At 41.3% G+C, this 20,744-nt stretch overlaps 1 protein-coding gene and 1 pseudogene across 5 annotated transcripts in view; one reads left to right on the forward strand and one right to left on the reverse strand.

The window, feature by feature from the left end:
• SIL1 (SIL1 nucleotide exchange factor) overlaps positions 1–20,744 on the reverse strand; it is a 248,182-nt gene that overhangs the window by 52,076 nt on the left and 175,362 nt on the right. The gene's annotated exons all lie outside the window — the stretch shown is intronic.
• On the forward strand, positions 5,209–5,779 carry LOC138085514 (phospholipid hydroperoxide glutathione peroxidase pseudogene; annotated as a pseudogene).

The raw sequence follows: 20,744 nt of genomic DNA on the forward strand, positions 1-20,744 counted from the left end.
AACCCCATGGAATCCCATGGAATTCTCCAGGCCAGAATACTGGAGTAGGTAGCCTTTCCCTTCTCCAGGGTATATTCCTAACCTAGGGATCAAATCCAGGTCTCCCACATTGCAGGCGGACTTTTTTACCAGCTGAGCCACAAGGAAAGCCCAAGAATACTGGAGTGGGTTGCCTATCCCTTCTCCAGAGAATCTTCCCGACCTGATCCATATCACCGATGGGTATCAAACTGGGGTCTCCTGCATTGCAGGCAGATTCTTTACCAACTGAGCTATCAGGGAAGCCCAAAGGGAAAGGTACACCCAACTAAATGCAGAGTTCCAAAGAACAGCAATGGAGAGACAAGAAGGTCTTCTTCAATGAACAGTGCATAAAACTATAAGAAAACAACAGAGGGGCAAAGACTACAGATCTCTTGAGGAAACTTGGAGCTATCAAGGGAACATTTTGCCCAAAGATGGGCACAATAAAGGACAGAAATGGTGGAGATCTAGTAAATGTTGAAGAGATCAAGAAGAGATGGAAAGAATACACAGAAGAACTGTACAAAAAAGATCTTAATGAACTGGATTACTATGATGGTGTGGTCAGCCACCCAGAGCCAGACATTTTGGAAAGTGTAATCAACTGGGCCTTAATAAAGGCCTGCTATTAATAAAGTGAGTGGTGCGATGGAATTCCAGTAGAACTATTCAAAACCCTAAAGGATGCACTGCTATTAATAAAGTGAGTGGTGTGATGGAATTCCTGTAGAACTATTCAAAACCCTAAAGGATGATCCCATCAAGGTGTTACATTCAATATGTCAGCAAATCTGGAAGACCCAGCAGTGGCCACAGGATTGGAAAAGGTCAATTCTCATCCCAATCCCAAATTACACTCATCTCCCATGCGAGTAAGGTCACGCTTAAAACCTTGCATGCTAGGCTTCAGCATTATGTGAACCAAGAACTTCCAGATGTCCAAACTGGGTTTAAAAAAGGAAGAAGAACCAGATATCCAGCATCTGCTGGATCACAGAGAAAACAAGGGAATTCCAGAAAAACATCTACCTCTGTTTCATCAACTACACTAAAGCCTTTGACTGTGTGGATCATAACAAACTGTGAAAAGTTCTTAAAGAGATGGGAATACCAGACCATTTTATCTGTCTCCTGAGAAACCCGTATGCAGGTCAAGAAGCAACGGTTAGAACCCTGTGTGTAATAACTGATGGTTCAAGACTGAGAAAGCAGTATGACAGGGTTGTCTGTTGTCACCCTGTTTGTTTAACCTATTACACCAAGCACATATGAGAAATGCTGGGCTGGATGAGTAACAAGCTGAAAACAAGACAGGTGGGAGAAACATCAAAACCTCAGATATGTGGGATGATGCCACTCTAATGGCAGAAAGCAAAGAGGAACTAAAGTCTCTTGATGAGGGTGAAAGAGAGTGAAAGAGCCGGTCTAAAACTAAGTATTAAAAAAACTAAGATTATGGCATCTGGTCCAGAAGGAGAAAAGGTGGAATTAGTCACAGATTTCCTCTTCTTGGGGTCTAAAATCACTGCGGATGGTGACCGCAGTCATGAAATCAGAAGATGATTGCTTCTTGGCAGGAAAGCTATGACAAACCTAGACAGTGTGTTGAAAAGCAAGAGACATAACTCTGCTGACAAAGGTCTGTATAATCAATGCTATGGTCTTCTCAGTGGTCACGTGTGGTTGTGAGAGCTGTAAAGAAGGCAGAATGCCAAAGAATTGATGCCTTCAAACTGTGGTGCTGGAGAAGACTCCTGAGAGTCCCTTGGACTGCAATGAGATCAAACCAGTCAATCTTAAGGGAAATCAACCTGAATACTTGGTGGAAGGACTGATGCTGAAGCTCCAGTATTTTGGTTATCTGATGAGAACAGCCGACTCATTGGAAAAGTCCCTGATGCTGGGAGAGACTGAGGGCAGAAGGAGAAGAGAGTGTCAGAGGATGAGATGGCTGGATGGCATCACCAATCCAATGGACATGAACTTGGACAAACTTTGGGAGATGGTGAGAGACTGGGAGGCCTGGTGTGCTGCAGTCCATGGGGTCGCAAAGAGTCAGACACAACTGGATGACTGATCAACAACAACAATCCCAGAGTAGGGCTTCCCTGGTGGCTCAGTGGTAAACAATCTGCCTGCTAATGCAGAAGACGTGAGTTCAATCCCTGGAGAAGGAAAGAAAGGGAAGATCCCCTGGAGAAGAAAACGGCAACCCACTCCAGTATTCTTGCCTGGGAAATCCCATGGACAGAGGAGCCTGGCGGGCTACAAGTCTGTGGGGTCACCAATAGTCAGACATGACTTAGCAACCAAACAACAACATCCCAGAGCAAGGAGTTTTTGGTTGTTTGTTTGTTTAGCTTAAAACTAGTTGTGGTAGAGATTGCTAGTGGTTCCTCATGATCTGCTCTCCCATTCTTCCACGGCAGCCAAATTTTTGCTGGGCAAATGAAGTAAAAAAGACTACATTTTGGCCAACAAGATATAAGCAGAAACATCATTTGCCAGATTTCAGGTCTTCTTCCTTAAAAGACTTAAGTGTCACGGGCTTCCTCTTCTATGTCCCTTCTTCCACTCTGCTCCCTGGGATGCAGATCTGGTCATTTAAAATGATGAAGAAAGGGTTATTCCTTGGGGCAGGAATCTTCGTGTGACTAGAACGAACTCAAGACCCCTCCGTGTCTACCTGAAGCAGGGCTGCCATACCGGCCCTGCTGACCTGAAGATCGTGTTTAGGTGAAAGAGAAATAAACATCTATCTTATGTATATCATTTCCTGTTATGTGCAGACAATTCATAATGTCTAGACCAAAATCAGACACATCCCCTTAAGTAAGAGATATGACTTCTAACCAACACAGGAAAGGTAACAGGATGCATGTGAATATGTACATGTCATTGCACTACCTGACACCGTAATGTCTGTTTTGCTGAGAACTTGCTCTCTCTTTCTCTCACTGGCTTTGAAAAACCAAGCTGCCATGTTGGGAGCTATTTATGGAGATGAACACATGGCAAGAAACTGCGAGGAGGCTCCAGCCAGCAAGAAAATGAAGCCCCTAATCTGACAACCTGCAAAAGACTGAATTCTGCAAAAAACATTGGACCCCCATGAGCTTATTAGAAAGATATCCTTCCCCAGTCAAGCCTCAGCTTAGATGTCAGCTATTGCAGTAATACTGGAAAAGGAAATGGCAACCCACTCCAGTATTCTTGCCTGGAGAATCCCAGGAATGGAGAAGTCTGGTGGGCTGCCATCTATGGGGTTGCACAAAGTCGGATACGACTGAAGCAACTTAGCAGCAGCAGCACTGCAGTGATACAGAGGACCCACTAAGTCATGTGTGGAATCCTGAACCATAGATACTGAAATAGAAAATGTGCATTGCTTTAAGCAGTTAAGTTAATGGTAACTTGTCAAATAGCAACAGATAACTAATACACTGGTCAAAAAAATCATTACAGATATGTAAAGATGATTCACTACTGGGTAATATACAAATATAACTTGCCAAATGAGAGGTCACAGTAGAAGGATTATCACACAGTCATCTAGGTAGATGGCAAAAAGGCATACAATTCACCATATATTTCTTTTAGATGCCCTTGGTGAAAATGAAATTTATATAAACACACTTAATGCTACTCTAACATATTTACTTGACATAAACATATGTAATATAAACACATATAAAAATAGATAAAACACACATACACATCAAATGCCATCATCATGTATAATCATGAAATACCAAAAGGATTCCTGTCAAAAACAAATTACCTACTATACCACTATAAAAGAAAATATGTATCTTTCTTTGCAGGTATTTCGACTGTATAAACTAAAGAATAAACTGAAAATCTTTTATAAACGATAAAATAGTTTAGTAAGGTACTCGGCAATTTTTTTTTTTTTAATCAATGGCCAACTCATTTCCAGTAATAGTGAGTTAGATTATTCAGATCAAATCACTCTGAAAACAAAAATCCTGAATATAAAAATATGTCACTAAAAGCATCAAAAAAGCAACAAAATGTTTAGGAACTACAAAACCAAAAGCTAAGGAAAAGACAAAACAGAACCAGAGTACTGAAGCCACTCAACCCTGCAGCATTCATTGATTCATTCAACTTGGGTTTTGGTTTTGGCAGCCTTGTGGGGAAAGGAGAATAAAGTCAAAGTCTAGAGCCACCCAAAGTGGGAACTCTCCCCACATTTTCCTGAGAGCTTAGTCTTTTGAATTTCTAGCTTAAAGGTGAATTAGAAAGACTTCCCTGGCAATACTCAGTACAACAGCTACGTGGGGAGCACAGGGCAGTGGAAGAAAAAGGAAAAAGGAAAAGAAAAAGCTGACCCCAAAAAACTGAAGTCACAATCTGCTTCCATATATATGGTTTTCAGTTTAGATTCACATCTCTTGGGCAGACTAAGAAACCTCAAGTTGTGAACTTGATTTGCCATGGTTTCATATCATTAATTACCTCTAGGCACCTGGCAGAAGAGAAGTCAAATCTGCTACAAATAATTTTTAATAATAATGAGTAGTACAGTAAAACAACCACCTTATAAGGAAACAAGGTACCATTCATGCAAACTGGCAGAAAAAGACCTGGAATTGTAAAAGTATGTATTTTAAAATACGTATACTAGTTTTAAATAAAAGACATCCTTTTAAATTTCTGCAGCAAATAGGAAATTTTAGAAAGGAATAAATCAAACTTTGACAAGATACAAATAAAACTTCTAAAAATTAAAACTATAAATTCGTAACTGAGTATTTAATGGACAGATTCAATAGCAGATTAGACACAATAGAAGGGAAAACAAGTAAACCAGAAGACATGCTGCACAAAACTATTGAGATTTCAACAGAAGTGGCACATAGAGGGGAAATATGGAAAACAGGTAAAGAAACGTGAGACTACTGGATAAGAAGGTCTAACATATGTTTCTTTAGAATCTCAAAAAGATAGAAAAAATAAACAGGCAGAGACAATATTTCAAGCTTATAATAGCTATAAGTGTTCTAGAACAGATGAAAGACACAAATTCAGATTGAATAAATTCAACAAACTCCAAGCAGGAATTTTTTTTTAAATCTACACCTAAATAAATCATCATGGGAAAGTAAAAAATATCATAAAAACAGAAAACCTTAAAAGTAGACAGTTGGGAGCCGTCTGTGCCACCCACTAAAGCTGGCACTACTCTGTGGGGCCCTGCCTGCTCCTGGTCAGCACTATGTATGCGTCCTGTGACAACTGGCACTGGGCACACTCCATGTAGGAATTCTCAGTCAAGAACACTGACAGGAGCGTGGTTAACCTGGACAAGCACCAGGCTAAGTATGCATAGTCACCAGTGTGACCTCGCAAAGAGGCAAGACAGATGTAAACTACACTCAGCTGGTTGACAATGAACGGCCAATGCTCAGAGTGTAGTCTACAGATTTTGGCCTTCCCTTGCAACCAGTTCAGGAGGCAGGAGCCAGGGAGCAATGCTGAGATCAAAGAGTTCACCATGGCTATAGCATCAAATTTGGTTAAGTTCAGCAAGATCTGTGTGAATGGGGATGATGCCCACCCTCTGTGGAAGTGCATGAAAATTCAGCCCAAGGAGAGAAGCATGCTGGGAAATACCATCAAATGGAACTTTACCAAGTTCCTCATTGACAAGAACAGCTGTGTGGTGAAGTGGTATGGTCCCATGGAAGAGTCCCTGGCGATAGAGAACAACATGCCGTGTTACCGCTAGAGCTCTACAAGCGTGACGCCCTCACCCAAGCCTGCCGCCTGTGCCCCAGGAGCCTTCCACCGGTGCCCATGATGGTCTGCCTGAAAACCAGCCCCCAAGTGGGGTGGACCCACCATTGAGGGAGGAAGGTCCCTTGACCCAGCTGCAGCTTGGCAAGCCCCACCCCTGGTTGCCTTGTAGGGATAAGACATACAATACAAAAAAATAGGCAGAGACTGAGGGACACAGATTATTTGCAAAACAGTGATCACTTGATAGCCAGATTCTTAACAGCAACAACAGAAGGCAGAATGGAATAGTACATTTAATTCACTGAGAAAACAAATGTCATCATAAAATTTCATATCCAGAGGAAAGAGAGGGGCAGAAAGGAGGAAGAAAGGGAAAGGCAGGCAGGCTATCTCATAATCAAAACGTAGGAAAAAAAAAACATAGAAAACATGTTCTTTTCAGGCACATGTGAACACTTATAAAAACTGATCATACACTAACAGAAAGTCTCAATTATTTTCAAAAATTATAAAACTATTTATCTAACCACAAGATAGATGTTACTAACAAAAACGTAACTAGAAACTTTCTGTTGCATTTGGAAATTGAGAAATACACTTAAGGGGCATTCTCTGTCCCCCTTCTGATGTCTATGTCAGAAGTTTTCTCTATCCCTTTTCTTACTTTAATAAAACTCTGCTATACAAAAGCTCTTGAATGATCAAGCCTGGTGCCTGGTCCCTGGTCCCAAAGCTAAATCTTCTTCAGAGATCACGAATCTGACACTGTTCAACGTAAGCTATCATCTTGCGGGCTCGTCCGGGACCTTCAGGACAAGGTAAGAACACTCAGAGTTCTAGCCTCTCTGCTTTCTCAGTATCCAAGTTTTCTGATTTACTTTACTAACTCTATGGTGTATGTGTGAATGAATGACACGTCCTGTGCAGTGCCTTCATAAGGACTTTGTAATGACTGAAGGCAACCCCCAAAAGGGGAGCTTTGTTGGGAGTTTATACTGACCTGCCAATGCCAAGAGAAACCCAACGTCCCTGCGAGGGGAGTGACCAGAAATGGCCAAAGCATGTGGACTGAACTTTCCTTTCCCGGTCATCATTTCCTGGTCTCTGACTATTTTGTAATTGCATGGGGAATTACAACTAACCTAATTTGTCAGATCATAGACTTTCAGGGGAACTGTGATCCATGCTGTTACTAGGTACTTTTACTTAGTACTTTCCCATGTATGGAAGCGCCTAGCCTTGCTAGGAGCAGAAAGTTACAGGAGCATGTTTGAAAGTGAGGCAGAGCTCTAGCTCCAGGAACATCTCTTAGGCTAGAGGTTACTCTCTTGGCTGCCTGCCTCAGGGGCCAGCGACCTGAAAATGAGTCTTTGTCACGGCTGTGTCTCCTGTCTATGTGGACAGAAGCCCTGCTGTTGACCATGAGGTTTTTGAGTACACAGAATGGGAACTGAAGGATCCAGTCAGATTGGAAATGCAATGGGCCTCTTCCTTTGGTAGCAATAGCTCTTAATGGACCAGAGGAGGCTCTCTGATGGCTTTTGTCTCAACTCCTTAGATATGCCTTTTGTGGAATCGGTGGAAATGAACTGGAAGGGTTGGCCCTAATAGCTCAAGAACAAAAATCACTTTTTCTTCACTGGCTAACCCTCCACCATCTCTTTTGCTACCACATATACTGGTGTGGTGACACTCAGGAGGGACATCCTGGTTGTTGTTCGTCCCTTTATGACTCACCACCTCTACTGCAGTCAGGACTGTACTCAGGAACGCACATATGCACACATAAGATGGATGCTTCCCCTAGTAGTACCAGCTTGGGAAACATTCCAGGAAAGCTACTCTGTTACGCTCTGGGTGGCATCAGAGCAAAGGGCAAATCAAACAAAGGTCTTGGTGGCATGGAACTAAATCAATCGGGGATGCCATCAGGTCTACCCCTGGTGCATCTCCACCCAGCCTCGGTGGTAGAAACGGGAGGAACGAGTAAGACGCCTGCGTCGGTAACGGAGGGACTAAGTTCAACCAGGGAAGGAAAGTTTCAGTGGAGAGTCTGTCTACACCCCCATCTAGAGCAGGGAAGGACGCTTCCGGTGGAAAAAAGCCACGACTGTGGATACTGCTTTTTTCTTACAGATGGGAGCTAGCAGTTTCAGAACCACTTCTTTAAAATGTATTTAAACAAACTGGGACAAGTTCAATCCCCAGAATTTAAAGACACACCTGATCTTCTTCTGTGATACTGAATGGGCACAGTATCCTTTGGAAGACAGGGAATGCTGCTGACCTGTTGAAGGATCTCAATTATTACTGTGTTACAACTAGACCCATTCTGTAGAAAATAAGTGAAATGGATAGAAGTGCCATAGGTGTTGCTCTTTATCTCTCTGAAAGACATGCCAGACTTACGTCCTAAGAGTGCAGATTTGAGTGTGAAACCTTCAGCTGCCTCCTGTTCTCTTACTTTGCCCCTTTACCTGGGGCTCCCAACTGAACAGGTTGAGAATCAAGGCACCCGTCTAGGAGGGGTTGCCTCAGTCTCGATAGAATTTCAAATAGTCCCAACTGCAGTCGAGACTACTTAGAGGATCCAAAATGTACACAGAAGCCTTTACGGGACTCACTTTACTTTATGAGCTTACTTGGAGAGATTTAATTTATGTCTTGGGACAGACACTGCCTCCTGACACGAGAGCTCTAGCTTTGGGGGAAGCTACTACTTTTGGAGATGAATGGCTTCAGCGTGAGACAAGGGGAAAGAAGGAATATGAAATAGCCCTCCTTCCTACTGGGAGCCAAGTGGTTCCAATAACAGAACCACTCTGCCGAATGTATTCTTGTAGGACTCAAGTGAGCACATGCTAAGACTTTACGCTAAGCTGGCTGACATAAAACAGGAAGAGAAGGAAACTCCTGGTAAATTCCTAGACAGACTATGGGAGGCTCTCCACAGGTTTAATGATGTTGATCTTGAAACTGCAGAAGGAGGAATGATCTTAAAAGATAGACTTCTCACTCAGTCACCTCCAGATATCTGCCGTCAGTTACAAAAACAAGCGTTTGGACCAAATCCGTCTTTAGAAAAACTGTTGCAGCTGGCTCAGATGGCATATTACGGTAGAGAATATGAGGAGGAAAAATCAAGGCAAAAAAGCAGCAAGCAAAAGACTGAAGCCCCAACAATGGCTGTTAGACCTGCTGTTAGAAACAGCCTAAGAAAAATGCCCAGAGGGACCCAGGTGAAAAGAGATGGACTTGTTATTACTGTGGAAAGGAGGGGCATCACAAAAGGGATTTCCCTGAGGCATCTAAGCTGCCCCCAGCTCTGAGTCCAGTCTGCAAAGGATCACACTGGAGAAGAGACTGCCCTCTGAAATCTAGGCCCCAGGGGTCAGACTCTCAAGACAATCTGGACTGAAGGTGCCCAGGGGTCCCCACATAACCTCCTGTTCTAATTACACCTGAGGAACTCCAGGTATTAATAACTGTGGAGGGCCAATCAGTTGACTTCTTTAGGACACTGGGGCAACTTTCTCTGTGCTCACTGAAGCCCCTGGTCTGCTGTCCTCCCGATCCAGTACTGCAATGGGACTGTCTGGATGAGCCAAACATTATTATGTCAGTCATCCTTTAAGTGGCAACTGGGACTCTGTGCTGTTTTTCTCACGAGTTTCTAATCATACCAGAGTCTCCCTCACCACTTCTGGGGAGGGATATACTAAACAAGGTCCAGGCCTCTGTTTCCATGAATATGGAACCAGCTCTTTTTAATGGAACAAACTGTAAATCCTAAAGTGTGGGCTGATGGAAAAGCTGTGGGTCAAGCACAAAATGCTGTTCCTGTCATTATCAAGCTCAAGACACTCATCTATTTTCACATCAAAAGCAGTATCCACTAAAGCCCAAGGTTAATGAATGGGCAAAATCTTACTGTACTGACTTCTCATGATATAAGTGGGACCTTAAACTCTGAAGTTCAGAACAACAATGCTCCACCTTTAAAGCTGCTGTAACTCAAGGGATATCAAAAGCTCTAGAAATAGAATATCACTGACACTGTTCCTGGAGACCCCACTGTTCCTACAGACTTTTTTCTTCAGAAAAAAGTTGAAAAGGCTAATGACATTATTAAAAGACACCCCTGTAAGCTAACTCAGGAAAGAAAAGACAGTCAGTTTACAGTTCTACCCACAGCTTTATGAGGGCTCGAACTGAAAATCCCCAAAGAAGGAACTGTCTCTATGACAGACTGTTTTTGTGCATAGATATTGTCATAGAAAAAGCAAGATATTGTCATCGAAAAAGAGAGTTCCAGAAAAACATCTTTTTCTGCTTTATTGACTATGCCGAAGACTGACTGTGTGGATCACAATAAACTGTGGAAAATCCTGAAAGAGATCAGAATACCAGACCACCTGACCTGCCTTTTGAGAAACCTGTATGCAGGTCAGGAAACAACAGTTAGAACTGAACATGAAACAACAGACTGGTTCCAAATAGGAAAAGGAGTACGTCAAGGGTGTATATTGTCACCATACTTATTTAACTTATATGCAGAGTACATCATGAGAAACGCTAGGCTGGACGAAGCACAAGCTAGAATCAAGATTGCCAGGAGAAATATCAATAACCTCAGATATGCAGATGACACCACCCTTATGGCAGAAAGTGAAGAAGAACTAAAGAGCCTCTTGATGAAAGTGAAAGAGAGTTAAACAGTTGGCTTAAAGCTCAACATTCAGAAAACGAAGATCATGGCATCCAGTCTCATTCAGTTCAGTTCAGTCGTGTCCGACTCTTTGTGATCCCATGAATCACAGCACACCAGGCCTCCCTGTCCATCACCATCTCCCGGAGTTCACTCAGACTCACGTCCATCAAGTCCGTGATGCCATCCAGCCATCTCATCCTCGGTTGTCCACTTCTCCTCCTGCCCCCAATCCCTCCCAGCATCAGAATCTTTTCCAATGAGTCAACTCTTCGCATGAGGTGGCCAAAGTACAGGAGTTTCAACTTTAGCATCATTCCTTCCAAAGAAATCCCAGGGTTGATCTCCTTCAGAATGGACTGGTTGGATCTCCTTGCAGTCCAAGGGACTCTCAAGAGTCTTCTCCAACACCACACTTCAAAAGTATCACTTCTTTGGTGCTCAGCCATCTTCACAGTCCAACTCTCATATCCATACATGACCATAGGAAAAACCATACTTCATGGCAAATAGATGGGGAAACAGTGGAAACAGTGGCTGACGTTATTTTGGGGGGCTCCAAAATCACTGCAGATGGTGATTGCAGCCATGAAATTAAAAGATGCTTGCTCCTTGGAAGGAAAGTTATGACCAACCTAGACAGCATATTAAAAAGCAGAGACATTACTTTGCCCACAAAGGTCCATGTAGTCAAGGCTATGATTTTTCCAGTAGTCATGTATGGATGTGAGAGTTGGACTATAAAGAAAGCTGAGCACTGAAGAATTGATGCTTTTGAACTGTGGTGTTGGTGAAGATTCTTCAGAGTCCTTTGGACTGCATGGAGATCGAACCAGTCCATCCTAAAGGAGATCAGTCCTGGGTGTTCACTGGAAGGACTGATGTTGAAGCTGAAACTCCAATACTTTGGCCATCTGATGTGAAGAGCTGACTCATTTGAAAAGACCCTGATGCTGGGAAAGATTGAGGGCAGGAGGAGAAGGGGACAACAGAGGATGAGATGGTTGGATGGCATCACCAACTCAATGGACTTGGGTTTGGGTAAACTCCGGGAGTTGGTGATAGACAGGGAGGCCTGGCGTGCTGCGGTCCATGGGGTCTGGAAGAGTTGAACACAACTGAGCAACTGAACTGAACAGACTGTCATAGATCCTGAAGCCTTAAAATTAACTATGTGACTCAGCTTTTAGCTTTTCAACAGACATTACCGGGAAGTTAACTCCTGACCCAGCCTTTGAGTTAAACAAGCTGCTGTTTGAGCCAGGAACCAAGATGAGCCTGAGAATCTAGGTGGGCTTGCTTCTGCTGACTCTCAAAGTCCTGAGTCTGCCGTTTGACCCTTAAAACAGCGCCTTCCTGTCCTAGATTCTTTCCTACGCTGCATTCCACAATCCGTCTAATTGCTGGGCCTGCAGAGCACTCCCCTCCTCATCAATTGAGGACTTCCCATGTGGGTTTCTCCGCTTCAAGGAAAGGACTTTCTTTAACTCTGTGATGATATCTAACAATGCTAAGATGGACTGATGTACCTATGGACATAATATAACTTTTAATTTTGATTAGATTTTAACTTGGTTTAATTACTATTTTGCCTTACATCTATAACTGTAAAATGGGATTTGTTTCTAACCATCTGAAAGCTTTTAGGTTACAAATGGTTGTCCAAGCTCCTACAAGTGCCACAACCTCTTCCAACTATTACTTGGGGCCCCTGGATCAGAGATCCTCAATATGAGGGTTAGGAGAATATTTTGCCTCAACAATTTAGGGACAGCGTCCCATCTCAGCAGGAAGTAGTTATGGAATGAAAACAACACCCCATTCCCTTGGCAACATAATTCTCCTATAAGAAAAGGGGGGAATGAGAAAGTCAATTCCTAGGCAGGCTGATAAGAAGTCCAGGGTCCCCGAGGAGGAGAAAGTGGTCTGGGGCTCTCAAGGAAGAGATAGGGGTCTGGAATACTCAAGGAGGAGGAAAGGACAAACATCTTTTTTTTCTCTATGTTTCTTAGTCTTAGTCACATAAAACATTTTTTTCTTTAAGCCTGGAACTGATGATTACACAACAAACAACTCAGTTTAAACTCTATACTCAGAACTATATGGGCTTCCCTCATAGCTCAGTTGGTAAAGACTCTGCCTGAAACGCAGGAGACTGGGGTTCGATTCCTGGGTCAGGAAGATCCACTGGAGAAGGAAATGGCAATCCACTCCAGTATTCTTGCCTGGAAAATCCCATGGACAGAGGAGCCTGGTGGGCTACAGTCCATGGGGTTATAAGAGTGGGATACTCTACTTAGGGATTAAAACACCAAGGATTATCTAACAACAATGTATCCTGGTTAAGGACAGTTTCTCCTTCCTGAAAACCTTCTGGCTAATCCTGTTATCTTAAAATGTATATTATGGGAGTGGGTCTAGTAAGATCTTTACAACCTCCAGACATTCTTTCGATTTACTGTAGTTCAGTTCAGTTCAGTCGCTCAGTCGTGTCCGACTCCTTGAGACCCCATGAATCGCAGCACGCCAGGCCTCCCTGTCCATCACCAACTCCCAGAGTTCACTCAGACTCACGTCCGTTGAGTCACTGATGCCATCGAGCCATCTCATCCTCTGTCGTCCCCTTCTCCTGCTACTGCTAAGTCACTTCAGTCGTGTCCGACTCTGTGTGACTCCATAGATGGCAGCCCACCAGGCTCCCCCGTCCCTGGGATTCTCCAGGCAAGAATACTGGAGTGGGCTGCCATTTCCTCCTGCCCCCAATCCCTCCCAGCATCAGAGTCTTTTCCAGTGAGTCAACTCTTCGCATGAGGTGGCCAAAGTACTGGAGTTTCAGCTTTAGCATCATTCCTTCCAAAGAAATCCCAGGGTTGATCTCCTTCAGAATGGACTGGTTGGATCTCCTTGCAGTCCAAGGGACTCTCAAGAGTCTTCTCAAAAAAAAAAAAAAAAAAATACAGTCTTCTCCAACACCACAGTTCAAAAGCATCAATTCTTCAGCACTCTGCCTTCTTCACAGTCCAACTCTAACATCCATACATGACCACAGGAAAAACCATAGCCTTGACTAGACAGACCTTAGTCAGCAAAGTAATGTCTCTGCTTTTGAATATACTATCAAGGTTGCTCATAACTTTTCTTCCAAGGAGTAAGCGTCTTTTAATTTCATGGCTGCAATCACCATCTGCAGTGATTTTGGAGCCCAAAAAAATAAAGTCTGACACTGTTTCCACTGTTTCCCCATCTATTTCCCATGAAGTGATGGGACCAGATGCCATGGTCTTCATTTTCTGAATGTTAATAACTAATTAAAAAGTATATAAGTCCCTTGCTAACACTAGTGAGGGGGGCATTCTCCATCCCTTCTGATATCTATATCAGAAGCTTTCTCTGTCCCTTTTCTTACTTTAATAAAACTCTGCTACACACACACACAAAGGAAATACACTTAAATATAAATCATGAACCAAGTCATAATTAAAATTTAAAAATAGTTTGAATGAACACTATTTAAAGTAATACATATCAAAACTTTTGTATGTCCCTGAAGCAAAAAGAAAACCCCTAGAAATGAAAAATATAGCCATTTAAATTGCAAGTTTATGGATATAATAAACACACCAGACACTACTGGAGAATCAATTCATCTGAAAATAAAGTGGAAGAAGTCATTCAGAAAGAAGCACAAGAGATGAAGAGATGAAAAATATGAAATAACAGTTAAGAGATTAGAAACACATGGTCCAATATAATCCTGATAAAAGATTAGGGAGAAGAGAAAAGTATAGGGAAAAGCCAACAAACCAGAAAATGACGATAAATCAGGAAATTTCCACAACTGAAATCTAAAGGTTGAAGCAGCATATTGAGAGCCAAACAGGATAAATTAAAATAAATTCCTTGGATATATAATGGTAAAACTGGCTAATAATTAAATACAACTGAAAAACCTTAAAATAATCAAGGGAAAATGGATCACCTACAGAAGGAAAAACTATCAGATTGACAATAGATTTTCCATCAATAACAACAGATACCAGAAGGATAACTAGATACAGTATCATTCAAGGAAAGCAAAAGGATGACAATTTCAGGAAAATCTAAAAAAGCTTACCAGCTGAACATCTGATGAAAGAATAATTCAAGAAATTGATCTCCAGAAAGAAAAAGTAGGCAAAGGAATCAATAAACATATAGGTAAATATGAACAAGCATGAACTATAAAATATTAGCACTGATTATGGTAATAACGACTACTTCATAAAGTTGGTTAAAAACAAGTTGGAAATAAAATATTAGCCAAGAAAATCATAGAGAATGGAGAAATCAGAATTAAAGCATTCTTAACAGTTCTTATACTGTTTCAGAGAAGGTAAAAAAAACTTTACATTTCAGCAGCCAAATCAAGCATGTTAAAAACTTAAAGGTCATCACTGAAACAAACAGCAGAAATTAATCCAACTATGTCAATAAATCACAATAAAAGGGACTTTATTAAATTCACCCACTAAAAAGCAAACGTATTTAACTTTTGCTAGCATATAGCTATATTCTATATGCTATATAAAGAAAAAATATATCCAAAATACTATGGGAGAAATATTGAAAGAAAAGGGATGGAGAAAGATATACCAAGGAAATGTTAACAGCAAAGAAAGCTGGTATATATATAAATATCAGATGAAATAGACTTCAAGGTAAAAATGACTTTTTAGGGATAAAAATAATCATACTGACATAAGGCATAGTGCACCTGGAGGTTACAAGAATCCTGAATCTATATACATTTAACAACCTTAACTCAAAACAAAAATTGAACAGTTATAGGAAGAAAAATAATCAGAAAAAGAGATTTCATTACTAACTTCTCAGAAAAGAAAGCAAAGCTAGCCATATATTAGTAAGAAAACAGGAAACATGAACACCTTATGTGTAAAATTAAATTCACATATGTAAGTATATAAAGCAAAAAAAAAATTACATATATCCATGTATCCATCAAATAAATTACTTATTCTTCAGAAGCACTTATAGGATATTTATGAAAACTAACCACCTAGGAAGCAACAGAGGAAATCTCAGCAAATACTGAAGAATCATCATCAGGAAGACCATAGTCTTTGATCACAAGGCAAACTACATACATACACAAATATAGAGAAAGAAACGCTGTACTGCGGACCCTCAAACAACCCACAAGTTAAGGGTGTAGACCCTCTGCACAGTGGAAAATACACATGTAACTTCCTGGAAAAAAAAAAACAAACAGCTAACAAAATAACCATAATATAAATTACAGACTATTTAACTAAAATGGTGTTACAGGGAAAACAAAAACCTTGTATTATTTTCAAGTTGAAAAGTTACCAAAGAATGATCCCAAAGAGAGTATATAAATGAAAATAACAGTTAATTGCAGAAATAAATAAAAAACAAAGGTTTTTAAAAAAAGGATTAACAAAGCCAAAAGACTATCAGAAGATATACTCTAGAAAGACATGCCAAGTTAAAAAGGAAATAAGCACAGATAAATAATATTAGGAATGAAAAGGGAAACTTAACTATAGATGCAGTACACATGGACATCACCAGATGGTCAACACCGATATCAGATTGATTATATTCTTTGCAGCCAAAGATGGAAAAGCTCTATACAGTCAGCAAAAACAAGACCAGGAGCTGACTGTGGCTCACATCATGAACTCCTTATTACCAAATTCAGACTCAAATTTAAGAAAGTAGGGAAAACCGCTAGACCATTCAGGTATGACCTAAATCAAATCCCTTATGATTATACAGTGGAAGTGAGAAAGAGATTTAAGGGACTAGATCTGATGGATAGTGAATGAGGTTCATGACATTGTACAGGAGACAGGGATCAAGACCATCCCCAAGGAAAAGAAATGCAAAAAAGCAAAATGGCTGTCTGGGGAGGCCTTACAAATAGCTGTGAAAAGAAGAGAGGCGAAAAGCAAAGGAGAAAAGGGAAGATATAAGCATCTGAATGCAGCGTTCCAGAGAATAGCAAGATGAGATAAGAAAGCCTTCTTCAGTGATCAATGCAAAGAAATAGAGGAAAAGAACAGAATGGGAAAGACTAGAGATCTCAATAAAATTAGAGATACCAAGGGAACATTTCATGCAAAGATGGGCTTGATAAAGGACAGAAATGGTATGGACCTAACAGAAGCAGAAGATATTAAGAAGAGGTGGCAAGAATACACAGAAGAACTGTACAAAAAAGATCTTCATGACCCAGATAATGATGATGGTGTGATCACTAATCTAGAGCCAGACATCCTGGAATGTGAAGTCAAGTGGGCCTTAGAAAGCATCACTACGAACAAAGCTAGTGGAGGTGATGGAATTCTAGTTGAGCTGTTTCAAATCCTGAAAGATGATGCTGGGAAAGTGCTGCACTCAATATGCCAGCAAACTTGGAAAACTCAGCAGCAGTGGCCACAGGACTGGAAAAGGTCAGTTTTCATTCCACTCCCAAAGAAAGGCAATGCCAAAGAATGCTCAAACTACCGCACAATTGCACTCATCTCACACGCTACTAAAGTAATGCTCAAAATTCTCCAAGACAGGCTTCAGCAATACGTGAACCATGAACTTCCTGATGTTCAAGCTGGTTTTAGAAAAGGCAGAGGAACCAGAGATCAAATTGCCAACATTCGCTGGATCATGGAGAAAGCAAGGGAGTTCCAGAAAAACATCTCTTTCTGCTTTATTGACTATGCCAAAGCCTTTGACTGTGTGGAGCACAAGAAACTGTGGAAAATTCTGAAAGAGATGGGAATACCAGACCGCCTGACCTGCCTCCTGAGAAATCTGTATGCAGGTCAGGAAGCAGCAGTTAGAACTGGACATGGAACAACAGACTGGTTCCAAATAGGAAAGGAGTACGTCAAGGCTGTATATTGTCACCCTGCTTATTTAACTTATATGCAGAGTACATCATGAGAAACGCTGGACTGGAAGAAACACAAGCTGGAATCAAGACTGCCGGGAGAAATATCAATAACCTCAGATATGCAGATGACACCACCCTTATGGCACAAAGTGAAGAGGAACTAAAAAGCCTCTTGATGAATGTGAAAGTGGAGAGTTAAACAGCTGGCCTAAAGCTCAACATTCAGAAAATGAAGATCATGGCATCCCGTCCCATCACTTCATGGGAAATAGATGGGGAAACAGTGGAAATAGTGTCAGACTTTATTTTGGGGGGCTCCAAAATCACTGCAGATGGTGATTGCAGCCATGAAATTAAAAGATGCTTACTCCTTGGAAGAAAAGTTATGAGCAACCTAGATAGTATATTCAAAAGCAGAGACAGTACTTTGCCAACTAAGGTCTGTCTAGTCAAGGCTATGGTTTTTCCAGTGGTCATGTATGGATGTGAGAGTTGGACTGTGAAGAAAGCTGAGTGCCGAAGAATTGATGCTTTTGAACTGTGCTGTTGGAGAAGACTCTTGAGAGTCCCTTGGACTGCAAGGAGATCCAACCAGTCCATTCTCAAGGAGATCAGCCCTGGGTGTTCTTTGGAAGGAATGATGCTGAAGCTGAAACTCCAGTACTTTGGCCACCTCATGCGAAGAGTTGACTCACTGGAAAAGACTCTGATGCTGGGAGGGATTGGGGGCAGGAGGAGAAGAGGACAACAGAGGATGAGACGACAAGATGGCATCACTGACTCGATGAACATGAGTCTGAGTGAACTCCGGGAGATGGTGATGGACAGGGAGGCCTGGCGTGCTTCGATTCATGGGGTTGCAAAGAGTCGGACACAACTGAGCGACTGAACTGAACTGAAAAGATAAAAGTAAAAAATCCTAAGGTGGGAACTTCCCTGGTGGTCCAGTGGTTAGGAATCTGCCTTGAAATACAGGGACATGAGTCTGATTCCTAGTCAGGGAACTAAGATCCCACATGCCACAACTACTGAAGTCACAACTGGAGAGTCCATGTCCTGCAACGAACAATCTCACACGACAGAAGATCCTGCATGCTACAATTAAGACACAACGTAACCAATTTAATTTTTTTAAATCCCCAAGGTAATACTTTCAACAGCTTTATGTCAAAAGTTAAATGAAATATAAATGGAAAACGACCAAACTTGACTCAAAAAGATAGAAACCAAATCAAAACTATAAGGAGGTATCACCTTACACCAGTTAGAACGACCATCATCAAAAAATCTACAAACAATAAATGCTGGAGAGAGTACAAAGACAAGGGAAGTCTCCTACACTGCTGCTGGGGATGTAAGTTGGTGCAACCACTACAGAGAACAGTATGGAAGTTCTTTAAAACACTAAAAACAAAACAATCATTATGACCTAGCAATCCTACTCCTGGGTATATACTCAGAGTAAAACAGTTTAAAAAGACACATGTATCCCAAAGTTCACTGCAGCACTATTTACAATAGCCATGACATGGACATAACCTAAATGTCCATTAACAGAGGAATGGATAAAGAAGACGTGCACACATATATACAATGGAATATTACTTGGTCATGAAAAAGAACAAAATAATGCCATTTACACCAATATGGATGGAACTAAAGATTGTCATACTGAGTGAAGTAAGTCATACTGAGAAAGACAAATATCACGATATCACTTATATGTGGAATCTTTAAAAAAAAAAAGGGGGGAGGGGGTACAAATGACCTTATTTACAAAACAGAAGTAGAGTCACAGATGTAGAAAACAAACTTATGGTTATGTTACCAGCAGTTACAGGGTCGGGAGGGATAAATTGGAAGATTGGGACTGACATATACATACTGCTGCTGCTGCTAAGTCGCTTCAGTCATGTCCGACTCTGTGTGACCCCATAGACGGCAGCCCACCAGGCTCCCCTGTCCCTGGGATTCTCCAGGCAAGAACACTGGAGTGGGTTGCCATTTCCTTCTCCAATGCATGAAAGTGAAAAGTGAAAGTGAAGTCACACAGTCGTGTCCGACTCTTAGCGACCCCATGGACTGCAGCCTACCACGCTCCTCTGTTCACGGGATTTTCCAGGCAAGAATACTGGAGTGGGGTGCCATTGCCTTCTCCATACTACTATATATAAAACAGAAAACTAATAAGAACCTACTGTATAGCACAAGGAATTCTAATACTCTGTAATGGCCCAAACAAGGAAAGAATCTTAAAAAAAGTGGATATATGTATATGTATAACTGAAGGCTCTTGAGAATCCCTCGGACTGCAAGGAGATCAAACTAGTCAATCTTAAGGGAAATCAACCCTGAACATTCATTACAATGACTGTTGCTGAAGCTCCAATACTTTGGCCACCTGTTATGAAGAGCTGACTCACTGGAAAAAGACCCTGATGCTGGGCAAGATGGAAGGCAAAAGGAAAAGGGGGTGGCCAAGGATGAAATGGTTAGATAGCATCACCAACTCAATGCACATGAATCAGAGCAAACTTCAGGAGAAAGTGGAGGACAGAGGTGTCTCACGTGCTGCAGTCCCTGGGGTCGCAAAGAGTCAGACACGACTTAGCAACTGAACAATGGTAACTGATTCATTATACTGTACCCCTGACACTATAACAAAAAAATTTTAAAAAGAGATAGATTAAAGAGACTTAAATATTAATGAAATTGAATATGAAATTAAAAAAAAATCTACCCACACAAAAAAGTGCTGAGCAAGGTGGTTCTACAGGTAAGTTTCATCGAGACTTTATGGAACCGATAACCCTATCCTGTACAAAACGTTCCAGACATTAGAAAGCGAAGGAAAGCATTTCATATCCTTTTATGACATCACTATAAGCTTTATACAAAACATATAAGAACAGTATGACAAACACTAAATTTGACCTTACCTGGCCTGTTACCTATGTCAAGTAAAATTTTATAGTAAGCTCTGATAACTCTTTTCAATTTCATAGTTTTCTCTGGATTTATACTTGAACAACATATCTGAGTTTATATAAATCTGACTGGTTTTGATGGTATTCTCTCATAAAAATGAGATACTTGGGGGGGAAGCATTTTTTAGAGCTCTTTGTCTGTGGAGTCCTAATATCTATCTCAATAAAAATAATTAGGGACTTCCCTGGCAGCCAGTGGTTAAGACTCTGTGCTTCAGCTACAGGGGGCACAGGTTCAACCCCTGGTTGGGGAACTTGCATGCCGCAACATCACAGTCAAAAATAAATAAATAGATAATAAAAATAGTCAAGTTTATATTTTGTAATCCACAAGAACAACAAA

This window comes from Capricornis sumatraensis, chromosome 9 (genome assembly GCF_032405125.1).
Source record: "Capricornis sumatraensis isolate serow.1 chromosome 9, serow.2, whole genome shotgun sequence".
Taxonomy (NCBI): domain Eukaryota; kingdom Metazoa; phylum Chordata; class Mammalia; order Artiodactyla; family Bovidae; genus Capricornis; species Capricornis sumatraensis.